The following is a 20,879-nucleotide window of genomic DNA, read 5'->3' on the forward strand; positions in this document are numbered from 1 at the left end:
ATACTACAAGAGAAAAGGTACTGGAGAAGACAATGGAAAAAGTAAGAGAGGTCAACAAACCACTGGAGTATAAAGGGCAAAAAATCTTCATTTATCCAGATATAAGTTTTGAACTCCTAAAGAAGAGAAAAGAGTTCAATACAGCAAAGGCGATTTTATGGAAGAAAGGGTATAAATCTATACTAAAGAATCCAGCGGTATTGAAAATATTTATTCCAGGACAACAAAACAGACTATTCTCGGATCCAGAAGAAGCACGAAAATTTGCAGAACAATTACAAAAATAGACTGAGGGAGGAAAATGGGTAATGAGAGTAAAAATGATCACGATTGATATGTATGCGGGTAAAGAGGTATAAGAGTGAATAGAGACAATGTGCATACGTGAATGTATCTGTACTTAGAGGAAAATATAGATAGTATAGACAAGAATTAATAAGGGAAGGTAATGGAATAGAGAGAATAAGGAGGGAATTAAAAGAGTGACCTTTGTGACATATGAAAAGTGAAATCTTTTCTGGGGGAGGCGGGGTGGGAGGAAATAGCGGTCACTGCAAAATCAGTTGACGCTTGCGAGTGGATTCGCAAATCCAAATGGAGAGGGGAGATGTGGTTGTCCGACAAGGGATAAAGGACAACTCAGGAGGTGAAGGGGAGATTGGGGATAAATAAGATAGAAATAGGAGAATAAGGAAAATGTTAGATGTTGTAGGAAAGTTGTCTTATAAAGAGTTGAAAATAAGAAAACAGAAATGGAAAAGGAGGAAAGGTAATGATGGAAAAACGGAAAGAGAAGATAAACAAAATATAAAAGGGCTACGCTGAACTATATGTCTTTAAATATTAATGGAATACATAACCAAATTAAAAGGAAGAAACTACCAAATTTAAATGAATAAATGTATTCCATTAGAAAAAATAACATATTGGTTAAGAAATAATATTGAAATATTCGAACAAGTATAGGAGCCTTACATTAAATACAATAGCGAAAACCTACCGGGGACAAACATTACCTAAGTTGATGGAAGGAGAAGGAAAGAAAAGAATGGACTCAGTAGAATTTCTGGTGTAATTTTGTTGAATGACAACATTGTCTGACTGGCTTAATGCAACCTAGATTGTATACCTAAAATGGATGAGAGGGGGGGGTGGGGGGGTGGTTTGGGAGGAGGGAGGGGGGGGGGGAGAAAAAGTCACTGTATATGTGTGAAAAAGAAATAGTGTATATCATGGCTAATGTGATTTATGGTGTGAAAAATAAAAAAAATTTAAAAATAAAAAAAAAATTCTCCAGCTTTCAGCAGTTCACTCTTTTTTTTGCCTATCTTCCTTATCTCAGATTTTCTTATTCCATTCATAAAATCTAGTTGTGGGCATATCCCGTAGCCTTATCATCTGCGATACATTATACAGACAAACAAGCTACTAACTGCCCACATTGACCCATTTTCATTCACTTTTATCAATTATATTCATTTAATTTAACTCCTTCTCTCATATTGTGACTTTGTTCTCCTCTGTGATGAAAAATGCCAGGGCCCAATGGAGAGGCTCTCCTGGTAGCCGCCTAGATTGGGGGACTTTAGTTAAGGGGAAAGATTGGAGAGGCCGGGCTTGTTTCCTCTACAAAGGAGACCAGATGGAAGTATGTAAGTTTATGATCATCAAAACAATTTTCTCATGGTAAGGGTATCAAAAATAAGACATAGTTTTAATATGAAACGTAATTTAAGGAGAACATTAGGGTATGCATTTTTACACAGAGAGTGGTTGGTAGCTTGAACATGCTATGGTGATGGATTCAGATGCAATTTCTGTGCTTATGAGGCATTTAGACAAACACAGGCAAGGCATGGAAGGGTATGGCCACAATGTGGGCATATGGGATTAGTGTCGATGGCCAAACACTCAGCCCTGACATGGGCTGAAAGACCTGTTTCAGTGCCACACAATTCTGTTTCTCCTTTCACTGATGCTCCCAGTCCCACTGAAGGTTTCCTGCATTTTCCATTTTACTTTCACATTTCCAGAAACTGCAGTTGTTTTGATTTTCTATTGGTTCCCATTTTAACCTCCTCAGCTTCTCCATAAAACCAGGGATGAAGTAAGTCAGACTCAATTCTTAGGGACTCCCTGCCCAGAAGTCAATGTGTCTTGAGAAGAAGTAAACATTTAGACAATAATAAGACAAAATAGCTTTTTTTTAAAAAAATGTCCTGCTCTCTTTGCACACTGGGAGGAAAATTCTATGTAATTATACCTAATTTTTGGAAGCATTAATCACTTAAAGTACGACTATTTGAAGGTTCGGAGTAATAAACAGTGACCATTCCAGATGTGCACTTATCCCATAAAAATTGCCATAGTAGCAGCAACGTAGTGAAATAACTCTTTGAAAGATGAAAAACAAAGCAGATGTGAAGAGGAAGGAGCCTCTCCTGAGATCTGAATAAGATAGACATTGTCTTCTCAGGTAGTTCCCTGGGATTGAGGATCACTTACTACCAGCCTGATTTTGTTGGCTCTGACTATAAAGTCAATGTGGAAATTTCAGACTCTCCAATAGATTAGTGGGAGGTTCCTGATGAGGATAGTTTATGGAGGACCGTTATCTTACAGATGTTGAGCATAATGCCAATCTTCTTTAATGCCTCAGCAAACAAGTTAATGATGGCACAATAAACACCCTGCTGGAGGAACTCAGCGGGTTGAGCAGCATCAGTGGGAAAACAAAGAATGGTCAATGTTTCAGCTTGACGAAGGGTTCTAGCCACAGATGTTGACTATTTTTTTCTCCCACTGATGCTGCTCAACCCGTTGAGTTCCTCCAGCAGATTGTTTGTTGCTCTAGATTCCTGCATCTCCAGTCACTTGTGTGCCTTCCTCCAGCAGATTGTTTGTTGCTCGAGATTCTTGCATCTCCAGTCACTTGTGTGCCTCAAGTTAATGATGGCTTGCAGCTCAGTCTCTGAGGAGTGTTCATGCAAGTGTCCCCTGCACACTACAACCTGACCACTGACATTTGGGTGATCATGATTCCAAATTGTAGTCTCCATTGCATGAACATTTTCCAATAGTTCTGTGGAATGTTAGTTGGAGGTGAGGTGCAAAACTGCAGTGAAAGAAATGGTGAGTTATTGTCAAAGTAATGCTGCAGCCTTGTTTGTGATTAGTTCAAAATGGTAAGACATGAAAATGCAAATTAGAACTACAGGTAAACTACATTAAAGAAATGTAATTGATTAAGAAAGCAATGCATGACATGAATTACAAGGATGGAAGATGAAAAGGAATTGTTGAATAGATGAGATATCATCATTTTCTGTTTTAATGTGGCTTACTTTAGCCTCGGTTTTCTTCTGGACACATCGCCTTCCATAATGGTTTCATATTAATAAGATCTCTGAATCAGGGTCTTTGCTACCACCTTTACAAAGCAAGGATTAGGCCCAACACCATGTAAACTGGATTGTACAGAATTTCAGAATCCACATGAGTAACCATGTTTTGCTTTCAGTGCATGTTAATTTTTATTGGTGTTAAATGCTGGACACCATAGATCAGAAGTGTCAAATAATGGTTTTCTAAGTATTCTATGTGGCTTTTTTGCATTTTTACCATAATTCTTCAACTAACTAATAAAGAAAAAAATCTGCAGACATCAACATGGAAAAAAAAACAACTCTTGGAAATTAACTTTACTGTTTGCTCTTATCAGGACTTTTTTTTATGAAGCTTCAAAATTAGAATTAAACTTATTTTAAAATAATAAAATGACTGATGACAAACTTCATACTTATTCACATTGCGACCATAAAATTAAATTTGCCAAGATGATCAATAAATAAGTTAGCCAAATAAATAAAAATTCAAAATGTTGATTATCATTCATAATTCCTTAAATCTTGATTTTCTTGAAAAATAATTTAATACAACATCTCCATTTATTTTTTTATTTGGCCATTTACTCACTAACCAGCTATTTCAGTCAAGTTGACCATCAGTAAGAAATGTGTATTGATTCTCCCCCAGGCCTGCAGAACGCTCAAGTGAAGATGTTGACATTATATTTACCCGACTAAAAGAAGTGAAGGCATTTGAAAAATTTCATCCCAACCTCCTCTACCAGATCTGCTTGTGTGGGTATTATGAAAATCTGGAGAAAGGTGTTACATGTAAGTCACCCGTTATCATTTATCACTATGACCAGCTATTTTTCAAAAGAGTAACTTAAGCTATTTTTAATTTACCACAAATAAATTGGTGATTTTGCGAAATATGTGCTGAATAATTTTCAATAGTACTTAAATTGCACTTCCATCTAATGTCAAAAAATGATATTTGATGCCTCGTTGCTTTGGCTTTCATTGAATATACTTTTTATTATTTTTCTATTAGAATGCTGAAATTATCAAAATAAATATTGCTTTTTTAATTAATAATGACATTTATGTTTTATCTTACTGGGTTAATTTTAAGGTTACACATCCACCTTAAGTAGTTATATTCTTTGCATGAAATTTCAATACATCTCGCATCTAAACCCATATATCGAGATTACACATTCATAAGATACATCCTTATTTATTTCTTATTTGTAATTTAAATGCAATTTATAAAGATAAGCCAGGTGAGAAGAAATTTCTATTGTTCACAGGCTACCTGATGTGTTAAGCATCAAAGAAATGTCAGATATGATGACAGGTCATAATTATTTCGGCAAATGTGACAAGGAATCTTTGTGATCTAAAATTGGTGAAACATTTTGGTGATTTAAAGCATTCTGCTTTATTAGTTTTTAAAAAATCCAACAAACACCAATGGCATCATGAAGAAAGCCTCTACTTCCTCAGGAGTTTGCGGAGGAGCTAGTGGAGTTGTTCAAGTGAACCGGTACGGACTTGAAGGGCCTGTTTCCGTGCTGTAGACGGTTCTATGGTTAATATAGCATGATATGGTATGAAATCCAATTTGGCACAGAATTCTGGGTTAATTATGCCAGTGGTTTGCAAAAAAAGGCATAAAAAGAAACTTACTTGTGCATTTATTCACCGAGATTAATTACAGATCATGAAGGTCTTGTTCTCATATTGTGAATACAAATAGTTTTGCATGTTCCCCTTATGTCACAAGATCCCATTTACTGATACCATTTATGATCCTAACATGAAACTCATCCTTGAAATGCTCTGAAAGTGAATAAATAAAGCTGTAGAATGTCATCACAGTAGATAGTAACTTACTCCAAAGGTTTTCAAAAATGTTATTTTGTCTTGCCAGTCCCAGTAGGAATCCAGCTGAATCTGGAACAAAACAAAACCCAAAATACTTGAAGAACTACACAGGTCAAGCATTGTCTCTGGAGGTAAAAGGTATAAGTTGACATTTTGAGTTGAGTCCTTGCTTCAGGGTCAGGATCAGGAGAGTCTTGACCTGAAACGTTACACCTTTGGCCTCCACAGATGCTGCTTGACCTTCTGTGTTTTCCCATTTTGTGTTTTTTGTTCTGAATGCACTCCAGCTGGTTTCAGAATGAGAGCAATTTAGAGGATGGTAAACTGTTTTATAACTAAGAAACATAAGTTAGACTGTTTTTTTTCCAAAAAAATTCACAGGAAGATGTAGATCAATATCTTTTACCATAATAATTTCAGATCTCTGGACAAGTTGTTGATATGCTTGTTTGATGGTTATTGTGCTACTTGATAAGTCCATCGATCCAGTTTCTAAATTAAAAATATTGACTCATACATACAATTTCCTGGGAAGTTCCCTTCTCTAGATGTATATATTGATTGTAAGTTAATCAGAGGCGATTCCTATTTGACAGTCAGAACAAAGGCTGACACAGGGTCAATAAACCATTGGCCAAAATGTTCTGCTGGTGTTGAGCAGTCTGCCCCACATGGCAAGTTCAAGCTTGCCATTGCTGAATATGAACAGCTTAATAGCCACCTAAATTCAAAATGGCAAACATGTTATAATGCTGTCATGTGGACAAACTCTGCCCATGAAACAACAGAAAATAAAATAACTTTGAACTCACTTCTACCAGATTAAAAGCTATTCAAAATGTATTAAAGATCAATGTAATTTTTAAACACTTTGTAAAAAACTGCTGTACATTCATTAATCTGGCTCTGCCCCATCCTGAGACTGTAGCCCTTGCTCCTCCATCTTGACCCTGTATAAAGGTTCCAACATAATAATCCCTCCCCAAAAGGCCTGGGTCACAGCACAGGATGACCTGCAAGTTTATTGTAAATAAAAGCCTATAGTTCTGTAACGCTAGTCTTTTGAGTTATTGATAGCGCATCACATTTTAAAGTTATTACTATGTCTAAAGACAAGCAAAAGGACAATGCTATGAGCCCAGAGGACCCCAAAACCCAGCAGCAATAGATATTCACCAAGACCAATGGTTACTTAAACAAAAGTTGCTTTGAATTTTTAAACATGAAAACAGAATCACACTTTAACTAATCACTATTGACTTAACCTAACTTAAGCCCCTTCTCATTCTAAGCACACATGTATGTAATGTGTGTGGAAGTTCAAAAAAGTTATTTGATTCACAGTTCAATCTCACTTCTCATTCCTCCAAATTCACTGGTTGCAGGCAATTCTTTTCAGAGAGAGAGATATGTTGTTCCAGGACACCCACAACTGATTTACTTCCATCAGCCACTCCAATGTCTTGCTGATTAAACTTGTCTCCCTCAGGGTTCTCCAGATGATAACCTCTTTCTTTCAGGTCACCACAGAGTTCTTTCTTGTTTCTCTTATTTCAATTGAAACATTAGACAACCAGTCTTCTCTTCTTGCATGAACCACAAGGGCTTTGACTAGGCTTAACAAAGCATTCACAACCTGTCTTTCAAATGGGGTTTTTCCACAAGCTTTCCAGCTTGTCCTGTTCCAGTCCCAGCTGCTGTTGCTGACTGTAAAACTGTAGAAGTGATCTCAGTCTCTCTGAGAGAGAAAGCCTGTTTGATTCTCTCTACTTGCAAAACCACATGACCCTCTTAGAACAGTAAGTTCCACTCCAGACAGAAGCCGGCTCCGACACATTCTTTCATCTGTTGCCTTTTTGTAAACAACAATCCATTAGTGAAGTCTCTTGGGCACTCTCCAAAGCTCTTGCAAAGGCTGTGGGGCTAATATGTCTAGCATTAGCAGAGCTCCAGTATTTCAAATAAGATCTGTTTTAAAGTGTTTGTATGTCACCTACTCTAACAAACCTTTCCCAATTTATCTCCCAAAAACATATTTATATACTCTGTCACAAAAAACACATTAAAAATAAAATATTAAATTTAAGTCAAATAATTAGCAGTGATTTATTCAAATTAATTCACAGTTAATTCAAAAAACCCTAACCCTGGCCACAAGAGGGTACCAAAGAATTGGAGGATGGAATATTCTACTTCAGTTAAATGAATTTCTTGTAAAAAAGCTACATCTGCTTTCATTTTTTTTCATATAACTTAATAATATTTTTTGCTTTATCGAATTCCATTAATGTTAATAATAAAATTCAATTTCTCCGCCATTAGACACCAATATTAGACTATGCGTCCATCCAGTGTTCCCCTCCCTCTTTTCACTCACCCTTAATACTGCTTATATAACATACTACATTCATAGATATTCCAGGATTTGAACAAAAAAGAGAAAGACAAAGAAAAATAAGAGAAAAGAAGAAAGTAAAGAAAATACCCTAGAGGCGCATGATAGTTTAATGTCTCTAATCTCTTGATCTATACAGGATGCGAAAAATATCACATTTGTGCCCATCTTCACAGTCCCCACTAACTCGCTAGAAATACCATACAATCCCTTACTATAGTTTTTCCAACATATCTAATAATCCATGATCTTATCAAACTATAATAGATCATGTAAATTATAGGTTAAACCTTCCTCCCTCTTTAAGCTCTCTCGAAACACATTACAATTTCAGTTACAGTAAAAAAATCTTTCAGTTATATAATTAATTCAAGTAATCAACAACCACCTGTTGTTCTTTATCAGGCAATGAATTGGGATATACCTTTGCTTCATTAGGCTCTGTAAAAAAAAAAATCTTTGTTTTGAATAGCACGTCTTTAACTGGATTAAACTCTTTTCTCAATTTTAACAAATCAAAACATATCTGGATAACTCGTCTCACTTCCTCCAAATCAAAGGTACCTGCATGGGTCCCAGCAATGCCTGCCTGTCTGTGGGCTTTGTGGAGCAATCCATGCTGCAAGCCTACACAGGCAAGACCTCTCAACTCTTCCTCTGGTATATCGATGACCACATCAGGTCTGCCTCATGCACCCAGACAGAGCTTTTCAACTTCTTCCACTTCGTGTCCAACTTCCACCCTGACCTCAAACTCACCCAGTCCATCTCCAACAACACTCTCCCCTTCCTGAAAAAACCGGAGAAACTCAGCAGGTCCAACCAGTGCCTTTATGTAGCAAAGGTGAAGATACATCGCTAATGTTTCGGGCTTGTGCACTTCATCAAGGTCTGGATTTCAGGTTTGGGATTGAAGAGGTGGGGTGAGGGTCTTCACAGAGATTGTTGTGGGGCTTGTGACAGTTGTGCCCAGGATGTTGGAAAGTGAATTTGTGTCTCATCATCTACATACTTTTCCAACCCTCTTATGTGCCTCATCCCCTTCCTGAATGACAGCACGGTAAGTCATCTACAAGTGTAGCAATTCTGGTATACTCATGGCAATATCAGAATCAGCTACTTCACCGAAACATTCATTTAGGAGCGGCAGTGATAAGAAATGGAGAAATGGTATCAGTGAAGACAGAAGGAAAAACATTTTCAGCAAAGGATGGAGAAATTGAGTAAAAAAAAAAGAAATAAAGAGATTACAGAAACTGTACAAAATAAAGGAATAAATGGGTATTAAAAGAGAGAGTGGGGAAGGGGTATAGTTGGAGGAAGTTAAGTGTACCTGATTGAATTGAGTTGGGTATGAAAGGGGAAAACGCCAGTTTAAACAGAAGAAACAAAAGAAAAATCAAAGATGAAATAGGTTCATTTATTATGTTAACTTGAGGCAAGTGGAAGAGCAATATATCCAAGAGCAAAATGAAAATCTCATTGATGGATCTCCGCCAGACATATGCAACTTGTCAGTATTATTTAGCTGAGGACCAATATTAAGTGTGCCCCAAGCTTATTTGTTTCAACTTGGATTGTTCTCAAAGTCTAATCAACCAATATCTAAGTCATTGAATTTATAGTGTCACATATTTTCTATTCTTATTTGCTTTTTGGAAACCAGTCACATGGTCATGAGGCCAAGTAAGCTAACCTGAGACATGTGTAGCTGATTACCATCTGAGTTATTTTAATTCTATACTATCTAATGTGATGCTAATCAAGATTGACTAATACTTTGGAGAAATTATAAATACATTTTATAAGCCTCATTTTCTCATCAAAAGGTGAAAAATCTGACATAAATTTTAAAATTTCTCTTTTAATAAGTCTGAGAGTTCTTTACAACTTTAACTTATTTATGAATATCATCATTTTTGAAAATTTCATTTTTACTCCTAAAATTGATAAATGTGGGATGAGTCTCTACATATTTCATGGAACCCCTCTGAATAGCCACCTCAATATTGAATTTTATCTTTCGGGTTTCCTCTAACACAGAGTTATGTTATGCATGCTTGCAATTTAAATTGAAAATATTCTTTTACATTAACCCAATACTCTTTTACATTTGTCAGTGACTTTCATCGTCAAACAGATCAGACCATCTCAGACCACATCTTGCACAGTCCCCAAAGCCACACTAAGCTTGTGTGTTCATGTGGTCACATTGATCTGGAAGCCTTTCTGTTGCAGTCATCCTGAGGCAGAATGGTCCATGGTTGCTGCTGGGACGTCAGACCGTAGTTCCTGACTGCTGGTCCCTTGACTCCCCTCATGTCCTATTGACAGCTCACCACATCTAATTTATTTAAAAGCATTTTACTGATCTAAATCAAAGGAGAGAGAAAAAAAAACATTTAATCTTTTCCTTAACCAGATTGGCAATCCCATTGAAATGAATGGGCTTGTGGTAGCTATTCCAGCCATATCTGGTGTAGTGTTTTGCAGTTGGGTGGAGAATATCTGGCTCATCAGCTCAGCAAAACTATATTTCATCCCCAGACAGAGGTGAAATGGGAGCTCAGTTGCATCAGCATCTTAACTCCTGCATATTCCTTACGTCAAGTTATGATCTACACGCAGGAACACGTCTTCAAGTCAGTATTTCAGATTTGTCGCATAATGTAAAAGCTGCTGTCCTTCTAAAGATAGGGATGCAAGAAGTTCTGCTGTTTAAATATTATGCTAGAATTTACACTGTGTTTAATTATTCTCTTTAAAGATTATATTTTTGGTCTTTGCTGTCAAACAGCAGCTAAATAATTCTATGATTTAGCTGTCTTAAGACTACAAAATAAATTGACCAGAGCCATGGAGTAAACTATAAGTTATGAACTTCTAATTATTTCAGTCAATGCTTACTGGCTACAGAGAAAACAATTCCATATGCTATTACACAATGTTTTTTATATGTTTGCTTCATAGTATTTCGTCAAGGAGATATTGGGACATGTTGGTATGCTGTATTAGCTGGATCTTTGGATGTTAAAGTTTCAGAAACAGCCAGCCTACAGGTAAAAGGGAATGTTTTGTTCAACTAACCTGTTCTTGGTTTGGGGATATGTAGAGCTTTTCAGTTTTGCAAAACAATTTAATTAATGCATATAAAATTAAGTGAACATTTTTGAATTGATATTCATTTACATAATTCTTTGACAGGATGCTGTTTCCTGATCACTCCAGCATGAGAGTCTACTTCTATTTTATGGTCTGTGGTGAGGCACTAAGATCCCTGCCCCCATTTAATTCCTTGGAATTAAGCCCCATCTCCAGTTGGGAATGTGACAACAATTCAGTGGCTTCAACCTGTTCCACCATTCAAATCAACAAATTAATTGGTACTTTAACTCTAATTAGCCATCTTAGGTCTACATTTTTATACATTTTGCAGAAATGAAAAAATATTTAATTCTATTTTAAATTCCAAATTTTATTTTCTCTAATATAACATGTTTATTGTATTGTATGTTTATTGCACAACCCATCCCCACACTTGTGAAGCTATAGAATCTTTTAAAGAGACAGCTTGAGACCCTTCGCTCTTTTGTCCCTGCACTAACTGTTTGAAAAAGAATGATCCAATTGTTCACACTTTTGTTTCTTTTCCAATTTATCTGCAAATATTTCTCATTATTTATTTAATTTTCTTTCAAAAGCTATAATTTGATTTTCTTACAACACTCTCATTCAGTGCATTCCATATCACAGTTTGCTGCAAAAAAAAAGGCCCTTGTGCCTCATTTAACCTATTCTCTGACTTTTCATATATTGCATACAGATTCTTTTTAATGATCATTTCAAGCCTTGCTATCAGATTGTGAGCGCTTCTGCGCGAATTATCTGATGCAAAGTCCACAGGCTTAAATTAGCTTAAACTTGTACCAACCAAGTCTTAGTATACTCCTGGCTGCATGTGTCTGACTGTCCCCAAAGGGGCCAGCTTGAATTTTTATATGGGCCAGTGATTGACAGCAGGCAGGTGGGGGCCAGCCTCCCAGGTTGCCTACCTGCAGTATAGTGGTTTCCCCCTGCAGTAAGCTGGTGGGAGTGCAGCCAGTGTAATGGTTGTATCACCCCTTAAACTCCTCCGATCTAAGAAAAAGAACGAATCTGCCTTATCTCTCCCTATAACTTTCATTTCAGGTACTCTAATAATACATTAAGTTCTCCCTTTAGGTTCTTCTGCAGAGACTTAATCAGTCCTTTAACAGGTTTAGTATAAGATCCTAATATATTAGCAATAAATTGGAATTATTAGTTATTATACCTTTGAGATGATGCCTCAACAATTGTAGTGATCTGTTTCAGGAAAGATTCTTGATCGCTGTGAGAATCTGCATGACCTAATGTGCACAGTAATGCAAAGGGAACTATGTGAACCTTCTGGAATTTGACAATCTGTGAAAGATTGATTTGTTGTTAAACAATGTACAGCAACAGTTTGCTACCAACACCAACAAATTGTTGAATTTACTTACCTGAATGAGATTTCAATAGGATTAATAGGTCTCCCAAAACCAGATTTACAGCACACAGGTTTCCACTCCTTCCCAACCCCAGTTAATCCATAGCTGCATGTTCTGATCTCTTGACATATGCCCTCACTCCCTTCAGGAGTTTCCTATCTCGTCCCAGCATCCCAACTCCTGATTCAGCATCCTAACTTCTGATTTTTGATACAAAGTAAATCTGCTGGAGAAAATTCATGTTTGACCATTGATGAAGGATTCTGGACTGAAGTATTGACCATCCTTTTTCTTCTTATAGTTTTATTTTTCTGCAGATTCTGAAATCTACAGTCTCTTGTGTGTCCCCTTTATACCTCCTAGCTGGGCTCTGAAATACCTATAGTGCTGGTAATGGTACAAAGTTCATTTACCTGGCAACTAACTCTAATTCATGAGACCTGATGCCCAATGTCAGGGTCTTTCAGCTTTTTCATTCACCCATGGTCATTTCACCTTGCCCTACCATGCTTATCACTCCAAGCCTCCATCCTCTAGTTCTCATATACATTCTCCTATTCTCCCTGACTCTGGACTCATCAGCCACCATGTCCAGATTCCTGTCCACAAGATTGTAGATTCTGAATAGTAGAAATATAGCTTGATAAATGAACTGATTTACATTGTGAATTTAGTTTATTCAAAATATTTATTAAGTAATGGAATATTGTGGCATTTTTCTCATTTTACATTTTTGGTTTATCATTTTTGAAAGGATTCTGTCATTCTCTGTACTCTGGGAATTGGAACAGCTTTTGGAGAATCAATTCTTGACAATACTCCTCGTCATGCCACAATTATCACCAAGGAGTACAGTGAGCTTCTTCGCATTGAACAGAATGATTTTAAAGCACTATGGGAGGTAAATCAGAAAACCACATTTACTGCTTTAAATACAGAAGTCATGCAGTTGCATTAAATGATCAACTTGATTATAATTGTAATTTTTATTAATTTAGATATGTCACAGATATAGACACAATATGCAGATTTAGGAATTCAACAGCTTTTCTTATCAGTAGTCATGAAGTATATTTTATATTGCTCCACAGCAGTAGAAGTTTGATTTCCAATGGCTGTGCAAATCTGCTGAATTTTCTACCACTTTAACATTTAAATTTCCTTCCAAGATCAAGTTCCGGAACCTTTTCAGAAAATGCACTTTAATAATATTCCTTCTTTATTTAAAATCCAGTCAGTAAATTGAGAGGCTGAGATCTCATCAAGACATGTTTAATTAGTGTGAAGTTATAATGCATTTCTTGTCTTTTTTTATTTTCAGTTTTTTTTTTATTTACAGTTGTGCTTTTGTTTGGTATATTAGTAATCAAGACCAGCAAAACATAATCAATTCTCCCTGATGGGGTGACCAGCAGGCAGATTTAAACGATGGATAAAAGGCACAAGGATTGAGAAAAAAGGAATTACACAATGTGTTTGTAATTATGAGGCAGTACTGCCTGTAAAGATTGGGTGGACTAATATAACACATTTCAAAAGGTACTGTATATGCCGGCAAACAAGACGACACGAAACTTAAAAATGTCACCACAAAACCAGAGGTCATCTTATACGCTAAGTATAAAATCTAAACCTTGACAGCAAAGTCTCAGCGCTCCACTGTGGCAAGTACAATGCAAAAACACACTGAAATGCTGGAGCAACTCAGCGTCTTTCAGCGTCCACGGGAGACAAAGATATATTGCCCATGTTTTAGGCCTGAGCCCTACTTCAAGAAATAAGCAAAGAATAAGCAGAATAAGAAAAAAAACAGGAAATCTCATAATAGAGGCAGTGCTGGGGGAGGAGTCCAGGCCAACAAAAGATGTTAATTGGATGTGATAAGGGGAGAGGTGAGAATTGACTTTGTCTGTGTGACAGGAGACAGAGAAAAGGGAGAGAGACAGAGCTGGGGGAAGGTGACGTGGGAAGAATTAGGGGTTGGGGTGGTTTAATAAAAGCCAGAGAAGTTGATATTAATGCATCCGGTTGGAGGGTGTCCAGTCGGAAGATGAGGCATTATTGAAATGGGTGGCCACTGGGATATCTACACTATTGAAATGGGAGGCCACTGGGAGATCCACACTATTGAAATGGGTGGCCACTGGGAAATCCACACTATTGAAATGGGAGGCCACTAGGAGATCCACACTATTGAAATGGGTGGCCACTGGGAGATCCACATTATTGAAATGGGTGGCCACTGGGAGATCCACACTATTGAAATGGGAGACCACTGGGAGATCCACACTATTGAAATGGGAGGCCACTGGGAGATCCACACTATTGAATTGGGAGGCCACTGGGAGATCCACACTATTGAAATGGGTGGCCACTGGGAGATCCACACTATTGAATTGGGAGGCCACTGGGAGATCCACACTATTGAAATGGGTGGCCACTGGGAGATCCACACTATTTTGGGAGGATAGAGCTGAGGTGCTCAACAAAGTGATCCCTCCTGTGGTCAACTTACACCCACACCTCTACCCTCACCATCATCCTGGCCACAAACAGTCCTTCCAAGTGAAGTAACACTTCATTCATGAATCTGTAGGGGTTATCTACTGCATCCCTGTGCACCTGTTGTGGTTTCCTCTACATTGGAGAGACTGGATGCAGACTGGGAGATCGCTTCATTGAGCACCTCGGCTCTGTCCACCGCAATAGCGTGGATCTCCCAGTGGCCACCAATTTCAATTCTCCATCCCATTACCTTGCTGACATGTCTGTCCATGGTCTCATGTACTGCCAGACTGAGACCATCTACAAATTAGAGGAGCAACACCTCATCTTCTGACTTGGCATCCTCCAACCAGATGGCATTAATATTGACTTCTCTGGCTTTCATTGAACCCCTCCACTTGCCCCAGCTCTGTCTCTCTCCCTTTTCCCTGTCTGCTTACACACAGACAAAATCAATTCTCATCTCTCCCCTTATCATATCCAATTAACACCTTTTGTTGGGACTCCTTCCCCAGCCAGGACTCTCTCTATTCTTAGATTTCCTGTTTTTTTGCTTATTCTGTTTATTCCTCGAAGAAGGGCTCAGGCCCGAGATGTTGGCAAAATATTGTTGTCTCCTATGGATGCTGAAAGTCCGGCTGAGATCCTCCAGCATTTTGATGTCCTTTTACTCGAATCACAGTGTCTGCTGACTTTAATGTTTCACTAAGTATACAATCCGAAACTTGATAGCAAAGTCTCAGCACTCCCCTGCATGGTCCATCCACCAGTCTGACTGTTGTTGACTCTGTGCAAGCTTTAAACGTCCTGTTAAAGGAACCAACTGTGGTTTATTCTAAAATATGCTAATAAAATGTAAACCTTTAATAGGTAATTTGCTTTTAAAATGTTGTGACTCCACTGGTCATTAGTAACTGCTGGGCTTGGGTATTCTTATACAATCAATATAGCTTGAAACCTGCATTGTAAGTTTGGCTCATTTTATAGAAGGCTTGTCTTATATGCAGGCATATCTTCTTCTTTGGTTTGGCTTCGCGGACAAAGATTTATGGAGGGGGTAAATGTCCACGTCAGCTGCAGGCTTGTTTGTGGCTGACAAGTCCGATGCGGGACAGGCAGACACGGTTGCAGCGGTTGCAGGGGAAAATTGGTTGGTTGGGGTTGGGTGTTGGGTTTTTCCTCCTTTGTCTTTTGTCAGTGAGGTGGGCTCTGCGGTCTTCTTCAAAGGACGTTCTGCCCGCCGAACTGTGAGGCGCCAAGATGTACGGTTTGAGGCGATATCAGCCGCACCAAGAGATTTCTTTAGGCAGTCCTTGTACCTCTTCTTTGGTGCACCTCTGTCACGGTGGCCAGTGGAGAGCTCGCCATATAACATGATCTTGGGAAGGCGATGGTCCTCCATTCTGGAGATGTGACCCACCCAACGCAGCTGGAACTTCAGCAGCGTGGACTCGATGCTGTCGGCCTCTGCCATCTTGAGTACTTCGATGTTAGGGATGAAGGCGCTCCAATGAATGTTGAGGATGGAGCGGAGACAACGCTGGTGGAAGCGTTCTAGGAGCCGTAGGTGATGCCGGTAGAGGACCCATGATTCGGAGCCGAACAGGAGTGTGGGTATGACAACGGCTCTGTATACGCTTATCTTTGTGAGGTTTTTCAGTTGGTTGTTTTTCAGACTCTTTTGTGTAGTCTTCCAAAGGTGCTATTTGCCTTGGCGAGTCTGTTGTCTATCTCATTGTCGATCCTTGCATCTGATGAAATGGTGCAGCCGAGATAGGTAAACTGGTTGACCGTTTTGAGATTTGTGAGCCCGATGGAGATGTGGGGGGGCTGGTAGTCATGGTGGGGAGCTTGCTGATGGAGGACCTCCGTTTTCTTCAGGCTGACTTCCAGGCCAAACATTTTGGCAGTTTCCGCAAAACAGGACGTCAAGCGCTGAAGAGCTGGCTCTGAATGGGCAACTAAAACGACATCGTCTGCAAAGAGTAGTTCACGGACAAGTTTCTCTTGTGTCTTGGTGTGAGCTTGCAGGCGCCTCAGATTGAAGAGACTGCCATCCGTGCGGTACCGGATGTAAACAGCGTCTTCATTGTTGAGGTCTTTCATGGCTTGGTTCAGCATCATGCTGAAGAAGATTGAAAAGAGGGTTGGTGCGAGAACACAACCTTGCTTCACGCCATTGTTAATGGAGAAGGGTTCAGAGAGCTCATTGCTGTATCTGACCCAACCTTGTTGGTTTTCGTGCAGTTGGATAACCATGTTGAGGAACTTTGGGGGGCATCCGATGCGCTCTAATATTTGCCAAAGCCCTTTCCTGCTCACGGTGTCGAAGGCTTTGGTGAGGTAAACAAAGGTGATGGCATATACAGTAATGATAAACATACTTATTAAATAAAAAAATACAGAAAAGTCAGACTTGCTGGTTAGCTATTTTAAAGAACCAGTACAAACATTATACTTAGCAAGTCAGCATTTTTTCCATTTAAATTTAATTTATTTGGGGGGGGAATTTAAAGGAGAACAAGGTTGCTACCTGTTTGTTCCCTCCTTGAAAGCACCTATCACGTCCTCATTGGGAGGCCAGGGAAATAGTAGCAAAGGCAAAAGGGATGGAAAGTTCATTTGGGGATGGAGGCACGGTTATTTTTGTGTAAGAAATTGGAAAGTATGTGACAGGAAAAGAGGACAGGAAGGTTGGACAGTGAAATAAAGGTAGACTTCATCAACTGAATGCTCTGTCATTCTCTGCTTGGGTAGAATTGCAGAGAATCATGCAATCCATCAACTTGCTGAAAGTTCCAAGACAGAATTAGAATCAGAATTTACTTTCATGAGCAAGTCGTGAAATTCGGTGTTTGTGGCAGCGTCATAGTGCAAACATTCATATTATAACCATCTTACAACAATAAATATTTAAAAATAGTAGTGCATGAAAAGTAAGGCAGTATCTTTGGTTCATTGATTATTCAGGAATCTGATGACAGCAGGGAAGAAACTGTCCTTGTGATGTTGAGTGCTCATCTAGGCTGCTGTACCTTTTCCCCGATGGTAGTAGAGTGAAGAGGGCACGGCCTAGGTGGTGGGGGTCTTTGAGGATAGAGACTGCTTTTTTAAGTCCACCTCATATAGATGCTCTTGATGGAGTGAAGACTGATGCCTGTGATGTCGCAGGTTGAATTAACAACCCTCTAGAGTTTATTCTTGTCCTGAGATTTTCGCCTTCATATCAGACATTGATGCAACCAGCCAGAATGCTCTCCACAGTACATCTTTAGAAGTTTACAAGAGTTTCCAGTGACATACCGAACCGCCTGAGACACCTCACAAAATATAGCTACTGGCAAGCCTTCTTCATGATTGCATCAACATGGAGGCTCCAGGAGAGATCCTTGGAGATGCTGACACCCAGGAATTTGAAGTTCTTGACCCTATCCACTACTGAGCCCTCGATGAGGACTGGGTCATGTTCTCCTGACTTCCTCCTGAAGTCCACGATCATCTCTTGGTTTTGCTAACGTTGAGCACAAGGCTGTTGATGTGACACCACTCAAAGAACTGATATATCTCCTTCTTGCTCCCTTTGTCATTGCCATTTGTGATTCTGCCGACAACTGTGGTGTCATCGGCAAATTTGTAGATGGCATTGGAATTGTGCCTGGCCACACAATCATGGGTGTATAATGAATAGAGCAGTGGGCATCCTTGGGGTGTGGCTGTGTCGATGATTGGTGAGGTGGAAACGTTGTTTCCAATTTGTACGTCTAATGAGAAAGTCAAGGATCCAGTTACAGAGAGGGGTACCGAGGCCCAGAACTTGTAGCTTCTTGACCACCACTGAAGGAATAATGGTATTGAAGGCTGAGCTGTAGTCAATGAGCAGCTGTATGTATGAATTGCTGTTTTTGAAGTATTCCAGAGCTGAGTGGAGAGCCAGCGATATTGCATCTACTGCGGAGTGATTGCGACGATCGGCGAATTACAGTGGGTCCATAACTTTGCTGAGGTGCATGCTAATTCTGGCCATGACCAGCCTCTTAAAGCATTTCATCACAGTGGAAGTTAGTGCTACTGAGCAGTGGGCATGTCATTGAGGCAGCTCACTCTACTCTTCTTGGACACTGGGATGATTGATACCCTTTTTGGTGCAGGTTTTCAGTAACCTGCCAGGTACACCATCAGAGCCTGATGATGTTCTAACATTATCCTTATAAACAGATATTGCATGGTCTCAGCCTTTGCAGGGATTCTAGTAGACACTATTTGGTTCTTCTTCTCAAAGTGGGCATGGAAGATGTTCAGGTCATTGGGTAATGAAGCATCACAGCCTCCCAGATTTCCTACCTCAGACAGGTAGGTCACGTGACCCTCTGCAATCCACAGTGTTCCAGAAAGGGAGGACATGTGATTCTCCGCAATCCACATAAAGCAGCTTGATGGATACTTCCCTTGGCTGAGAATTGTTAGACCAGAGGTTATGGTTTCAGAATTAGGAGGTTTTAAAAAATGTTTTTTAGACTGCAATATCTAGAAAATTGCAGGAAAAAAATTAACATAATTACTGCCTGTGTGGTCATTCACACTGGTCACCTCTTTAGACTGCAAGTAACTGAGTGCAACAGTCCCAGTGGTTGGATGTGCAGTAGAGTGGATGACTGTCAACATATTTTTCTGGTACGATTTACACTGCAGGTTTCTTCCAATAAGTTGTAGGGGTCCTGCAGGATAAATTGCAGAACAGAAATTGACTCAAAATTCCTGTACATTCCTTTTCGTGTAGCAGGAAAATTCCTTGATTGTGCTGTTACCTGCCTGCAGTCTAAAAACCATATTTGAGATGATGAGAAATTTCTTCACTCAAAAGGTACAAATCTTTGAATTCTCTTCCCTCAATGGGTGTAGAGGCTCGGTCCTAAATTCAAAGACAGACAAAAACAACTTCTAAGTTTTAATGGAATGAAGAGATTGTTCTTCTGAACTATATTTTACAAAGAGTTGATGCAGAAATTCAGCTGCGATCGTGAATGGTAGAGTAGAATCGAAGGGCAAATGCATAAAACCATTTTTTTTTGCATAAACAATACTATTTAGTAATGACTGCTCTTCTAAGTTGTGATTATCCATTGATCAATATGATAATTATTTCTTGGAATGCCTGTGCTTTGCTAGATTCACGGGATAACTGGATCATTGGAAAAATTTATGTGTTGCATGGATCAGACATTTCCAGCATGTACTAATTTCCATTCTGGGCTGTACTAAAGCAGATGATTCTCAAAGTTAAGATATATTGTTAGAGTACATCCACATACACCCTGAGGTACGATTTCTCGGTAATGCAAAACACTGTACTCAAGAAGATGCGTATGTGGTAAGAAAAGTAAACAAATTGTGCAATACTGGGGAAAAAAATCAATAAGGCACAATTTAGAAGTTTTCTCCAGCCAGTTAATTGTCTTTTTTAAACTTTCTTTATCAGATGCAGAGTGGTGATCTTATTATTCAAAATAATTTTTTCCAGATGTCTTCAAGTCAGACATTTTGTTCAGTCCAAGCTTTCTGATTTTCCATAGATTTCTGAAAGAAATATTCTTGCTGACTTTCAATTTTCTCATAGAAGCTCAATATCAATTATTTAGAGTAATCTGATGGATTTGAGGACATTTTCGCTGGTTAAGATTAAGAGTGATTGGGAACGTGATTTGGATTAGTTATTTCCAGATGAGGACTGGGATATTGTTCTAAATTTGATTAATGAATCCTCGTATTGTGTGCAACATTGGTTATTGCAATTTAAGGTTGTACCCAGAGCACATATTTCATAAATTAAGTTATCTCCTTGTATCCTGATATTGATCCATTATGTGATAAATGTAACATTTTTGAGGCTTCATTGATACATATGTTTTGGACTTGCCCTAGTTTAGAAAGTTTTAGGAAAAATTACTTTCAAACCTTATCAATCATTTTTAAGTTAAATTAGAACCATGCCCCTGAATTGCTCTATTTGTTTTTTCTCAAGAAAAGGAAATATTGCTGACTTCATCTCGGAAGTGCATTTTAGATGGGCTGACAGGCAATTCTGATGAAATGGAAAGAAATTACTCCACCTACACATACTCAATGGTTACAGGAGATCATGTCCTCCATAAGTTTAGAAAAAAATCAGACATAATGTCAAAGATACAAGGGAAGAACTTTTATAGGACATGGGGCCCATTCAAGAATATTACC

General features: G+C 38.8%; 1 protein-coding gene across 1 annotated transcript in view; it reads left to right on the plus strand.

The window, feature by feature from the left end:
- Positions 1–20,879, plus strand: part of rapgef4a (Rap guanine nucleotide exchange factor 4a) — a 269,780-nt gene that overhangs the window by 38,300 nt on the left and 210,601 nt on the right. Inside the window, exons 2-4 of the mRNA XM_069935742.1 lie at positions 4,036–4,178; positions 10,603–10,691; positions 12,898–13,044. The gene's annotated coding sequence lies outside the window, so the exon portion shown is untranslated. The remainder of the gene's footprint in view (positions 1–4,035; positions 4,179–10,602; positions 10,692–12,897; positions 13,045–20,879) is intronic.

The sequence above is a fragment of the Narcine bancroftii genome, chromosome 4, assembly GCF_036971445.1.
Source record: "Narcine bancroftii isolate sNarBan1 chromosome 4, sNarBan1.hap1, whole genome shotgun sequence".
NCBI lineage: Eukaryota > Metazoa > Chordata > Chondrichthyes > Torpediniformes > Narcinidae > Narcine > Narcine bancroftii.